A 5,811-nucleotide genomic window follows, 5' to 3' on the forward strand; every position below is an offset into this window, starting at 1 on the left:
TTGTGCAAATAATGGCTTGGGGAGCCAGCCTGTATGATGACACCACATTTTGGTGCGCTCGGAACAAGATTAGATTATGGATGGAAATAACAAATGTTTGCAAGTTTGCAACACAGTGAGCAAGCCTTATGGGAAGAAGCCAAATTATAGTACACTCAGGCCAAGATTAACAATATTTTTTAAGATAAAGTCTGGTGTGTCTCTTTTGCAGACATTTTCGATACAAGCAAAAAAAATTGAGCTCTAGGTGTTGGTGGTGCCTTCACACAATAACCCTATAGAAGGTAAAATCTGTTTATTTTTCTTAACAAAACATACAGAAAAAATGTCCAACAATAACCTCAAAAGAGAAGTTTCGAAATAAATTTATAAAACTCATTTGGAAATAGCTTTATTCTCTCATGTCACTACCTTTATCCTCATTTTCTGTTGCTCGTATATACAATACATTATTACACCGTATTAGAACTTCTCCAAGATGTTCAGACAATACCCCATAAATATACTCTTCTGTACTGGCGAGCTGCATGTTCATGTAGCCATCCACAGAGACCAGATCTACCTTGTATTCCATACCTCACTTTAGTTTCACCATTACTGGCTTACCAGTAAGGCCATCAAGGAATGGTTTTGGATTTAGTGGCAAACTCATTCTGCCGCTGAAGCCACCACTGATCTACACATCAGTGAAAGGAAGAAACAAATTCCCTGCAGAATGCTATGGGAACACACCTCTGGAGAGAGCAGCAATGGCTAGAGGTGGTCTTGATGAAAGCAAGAATTGATCTTTCTGTAAAAAATAGAAAGAACATGCACCTATCAAACAAATGTGGAAAAAATGGTCCTTGGGTGTTTATTGTGCCCATGAAACCTATACTAAAAAAAAAAAAAATCAACACCTACAAAGTATCACACTGGAGGTTGCTGACGGTTCCTGAATCTGGAATGCACAGGGAGACAGGGGATGACGTCACTTCCGTGTGCCCTGAGCTGATGCTTATGGACTGGCTCTGGTGAACATAGCAGAAGCAGCAGTTCAGGTTTAAACACAGGATAGTCAGGAGAACAAGCCAAGGTCTGGGCAACTAGCAAACAGGGATGGTCTGAAGGACACGTCAAGGTCGGGGGTCACTAGCAGACAGGAATGGTCAGAAGGACACACCAAGGATGGTACACGGACATCAGATAAAACATACAGGAGATAAACATACAGCAGGATGTTACACCAGAAGCCAATCACAACTTTGCTTGGCAAGGCTGGCTTGCAGTGCGCAGGGTTAAATAGAGTTTCCTGTTGAGAGGCTGGGGTAGAGTCATACTGAGAGCTCATACTTAAACGCCCAGGTGGGGGGGCACGCTCTCTTAAGGCTGAGACACAGACCTGAGAGGTAAGCAGATAGTCGGAGCATAAAACATTACTGCAGAATCATGACAGTATATTTTGTCATGGAAAGTATCTTACTTTGTTAACCATGAACTGTATAATTAAATATTATTTTTATAAATATATTCCAATACTTGGAATAAAGCAACCATTTCTACTGCACTATGAAGTTTCCTTTTTTCTGAATCTTTCACATCATTGGGGAATCATAAAGCAGATCGGTTGTAAGGTTTAGAATTGTTCAATCATTCCTTGTTTTCCTGGCAGAGGAGAGGGATTAAAATTTGGAGAAGACCGAGTGAAATATCACAGGTGATCACTGTGTTTATCAAGCGTGTTGGACCCCTTTAATTTGGGGTCCATCTTGTCCGGTAACAGGCCATTTGGCTTTTTTTATTTTTTCTCCGTTGGAACGTAAAATCACCCACAAGTTAATATTTCAGATATCCAGGTGCTGCATTGGAAACTTAAATGAACACTCATCATTATTTAATTTAGGTTTTGCTTTGGGACTTTTAAAAATATTTTTTTTTATTAATTTTATTACTTTTATCACTCTTCACTTGTTGATTTACTAACATCACTTTTTTTTATTTTTTTATTTTTTTTTAAGGTTTTACAATTTTTATTAGTTTATGTGAGTTATGATTGTGCAATGTCTATATATATATATATATATATATATATATATATATATATATATATATATATATATATATAAAATCTACTATGCACAGCTGCACCAGATTGAGTGCTACAGTTTTAGTAAATCTTCCCCAATGGGCTTCCCTGTGCTGTATCTTTGTGACACAGTTGTAATAACTGTACACTCTCATATACTGTAAATTTTGTTCATGGTTAAGTGTCTCACTTAACCAAGAACTGTATAATTATATATAATTTTTCCTAAATATTATATTTTTATATAAAAATACTTTTATAAACAGGAATGTCATCCATGTATACCAGACCTACTGTATATCCTATATAAAGGTCTATTATAGATTGTAATGGGAAACCCACACAGACAACACAAGATAGCACAGAGTTCCACCCCAATTCACACCAAACCCTTTGAGTCTGGTATGAATTTTAAAGGGCACTCCATACAAAGAAGCAAAAAAGGTGTTTGGTCTCCCGCCCAAATTTTATACCAGAAATGTTAGGTCTGGTATGAATTTTAAGAGGGAACCCCATATAAAAGTAAAAAAGTGAGGTCTGCCTAAATATCCAGATCAGACCCTTATCCAATCATGCAGTTTGGCAGGCCAGGAAAAGGGGGGACAAGTAAATCCTCCGTGAACCTTAAAAAAAAAAAAGGAAGGAAAAAAGGAGGGCACACCGACCTCGTGCATTTACTATAGGTAAATATTTTATTACAAACTTAAAATCAATAGATATACTCACAAACAAGCAAGAAACAAAGCTTGTCAAATTATCAGACTGCATCCCTTGGCACATGCAGACCAGACCTGATGTGGAGAGGATCTGTTGGTACCCTCTTCTTCAGAGCTTGGATGGTCAATGGCTTGTCTCCTCTACTTGCCCCTAAATGCATCCATCTAACCACACCCCAGGGGCAAGACCTATCCAGCTAGGTCATGCCCATCTGCGTGAAATGACTCCACTCAATATATCAAATTTGATTTGATCCATAGATAATTGAATGAATAAATATTTATTAATAAATAATAAATAAATAAAAGTGACAATAGATAGATGAATAAGCTATCAGCTATCGTCACCGACTTCATTTATATGTATTGTACTTGGATTGGTGAAAAAAAAAAAAAAAAAAAATATATATATATATATATATATATATATATATATATATATATATATATTGTAACCTGGGGGATATGTAGCAGGTACAAAAGCTCCCTGGGATGAGCAGGCACAGATACCAAGTCCATAGGATGAGTGAAAAAGTGCAGTTTATTGGTGCTATATACAAAGTCTATTACAGGTGCTGTACAGTGTGCAGAAAAAACAAACAAAACAAAAATAATTAAACAAAAACCTAGCCGCGTCTTGGCTCTAACTATACAATATATACAGGCCCTTACTACCAGGCTGAGCAATGTCAGCTTTCACATCAGCTGCTTAACAGTTTTTACCAACCTCCTTGCTCTCACAGACCAACACTATCTGTGCTTCCCAGGCAGAGCAAAGGCTGTCTGCTCAGGTGAGCTTAAATTGACCTGGGAGAGAGGAACAACAGGACTTTCCCAGGCCCTCTCTGCGATGCTCTGCTACTATATATATATATATATATATATATATATATATATATATATATATATGTATATATATATATATATATATATATATGTATATATATATATATATATATATATATATATATATATATATATATAAAATAGATATGAGTTTCCCCATTTATGAGCCAGATCTCATCCTGAGCCAGAACTCTACTGGCATTATCGTGGACGTGGGTCTCCCCAAAACAAGGGAAGGTCTTACCTCCATATCCTTCCCTCCATAGATTAGTATAAGAATTATACTAATTAGTATAAGAATGGGGGGAGCCCGAATTTGCCGGATGGGTACATGCCATCCACTCTGCATGGTATAGGGATCCAGATTTTCCTAGTTTGCTGAGTGAAATGGACGCCACCCCATGGCCAAGAAGTGTGGGCGTTACTGCGTTTCACCCACCACATCCAGCCACTCACGGCGTCACTTTCGCCCTGGCTAGAGCATCTGGCCAATGCCGTGTGCACACGGGGGACGCGGCCAGGATGTGCGGGTGTGTTTGCGTTCCACCCGCCACTTCCGGCTGCCTACTATGTCACTTCCGCCCACACCTCTCAATGCCTTGACCACTATCAATCCCACAGCATTACATGCGTGCGCATACCTGCGCACCTCTCCCTCTAGTGGCCCAACACTCTGTAGCCTAGCCTCTTTGGGGTGCAGTAGTGTTGGAGGTTGTTCCGTCACCACACCTCCAAAATGCTACCAAGATGTTCAGGCCCTGGATCTTCCTATGATCTCATCTCCAAAGGTTCACCAGAGCGTCAATTAGTGGTTACTCCCCCAAAATCTCTTACAAGGAAAATCCTTTACTCCGGTTACCTGGAAAGTGGTGACCACAGATGCCAGCCTTCTTGTTTTTTCTTGTAGCCATATCCCTCAGCAAGGAGGGTAGCGGAATTGGCGGCTCTTTCGTGTAAAGAACCGTATATGATTAGTCATGATGACAGGGTGGTGCTGCACCCTCATTCAACTTTCTTACCTAAGGTGGTTTCAGGTTTTAATCTCAATCAAGATATAGTCCTACCGTCTTTTTTTCCAGATCCGCAGTCTGCAGAGGAGGAGAGTCTACACTCTCTAGATGTTGTGAGAGCGGTAAAAGTTTATCTGCAAGCTACAGCTCAGATAAGGAAGACTGATTGTCTGTTTATTCTGCCACAAGGCCCAAGAAAGGGCTAGGCAGCGTCAAAATCCACTATTGCAAGATGGATTCGACAAGTCATTATTCAGGCCTATGGTTTAGAAAAGAAGATCCCTCCTTTTCAGGTGAAAGCACACTCGACTAGAGCAGTTGGTGCTTCATGGGCAGTGCATCACCAGGCCTCCATGGCTCAGATCTGTAAGGCTGCTACTTGGTCTTCGGTCCATACATTTACTAAATTCTACCAGGTAGATGTGAGAGGTTACGAGGATGCCGCCTTTGTGTGTAGTGTGCTGCAGGCAGCAATATAGATCCTCTGGCTCGATGGCGGTCCTATTCTGATCCGTGTCTCCCTCCGTTCAAAATTTTAGCATTGCTATGGGACATCCCATTAAGTAATTAAGGCTCTGTGTCCGGTGATGTATGATCAAGAAAATAGGATTTTTTAATACAGCTTACCTGTAAAATCCTTTTTTTGGGAATTCATCACGGGACACAGAGCTCCCACCCCTCTGCGTAGTTAAACGTGGAACAAAACTGAGGTACTCTCAATTTGGGAGGGGTTATATAGGGGATGAACTCAATTTTAATTGAGTTGGCCAGTGTCCAATCACCTGTGGTGACTACATAACCCATTAAGTAATTAAGGCTCTGTGATGTGATGTATTCCCAAGAAAAGGATTTTACAGGTAAGTTGTATTAAAAAATCCTATTTTTTGTGTTATCATTTATATTCTCTGAAAAATGGCAAAGAAATCATGAATTCTGCCAGGGTATGTAAACTTATGAGCATAGTTGTATGGAATAGATAGAGGGAATGTGTAATCTTTCGGAATATTAGTTTGTTTATTGTAACGATTACTTCAATTGGCATATATTTATTGTTGCATTTAAAATAAATTGCACCCCAGAAGGCGTGTGGAATTTATTCCTACATAGAATCCACAAACCCTAATGTACTTTTGTCTTGAGTTCCTATAAGCTAAAGCAACTAGAACTGAAAGCC

General features: G+C 39.4%; 1 pseudogene; it reads right to left on the minus strand.

The window, feature by feature from the left end:
* Positions 1 to 339: 339 nt before the first annotated feature.
* LOC120930845 lies at positions 340 to 677 on the minus strand (annotated as a pseudogene).
* Between the last annotated feature and the right edge of the window lie 5,134 nt (positions 678 to 5,811).

The sequence above is a fragment of the Rana temporaria genome, chromosome 3 (assembly GCF_905171775.1).
Source record: "Rana temporaria chromosome 3, aRanTem1.1, whole genome shotgun sequence".
Lineage (NCBI taxonomy): Eukaryota > Metazoa > Chordata > Amphibia > Anura > Ranidae > Rana > Rana temporaria.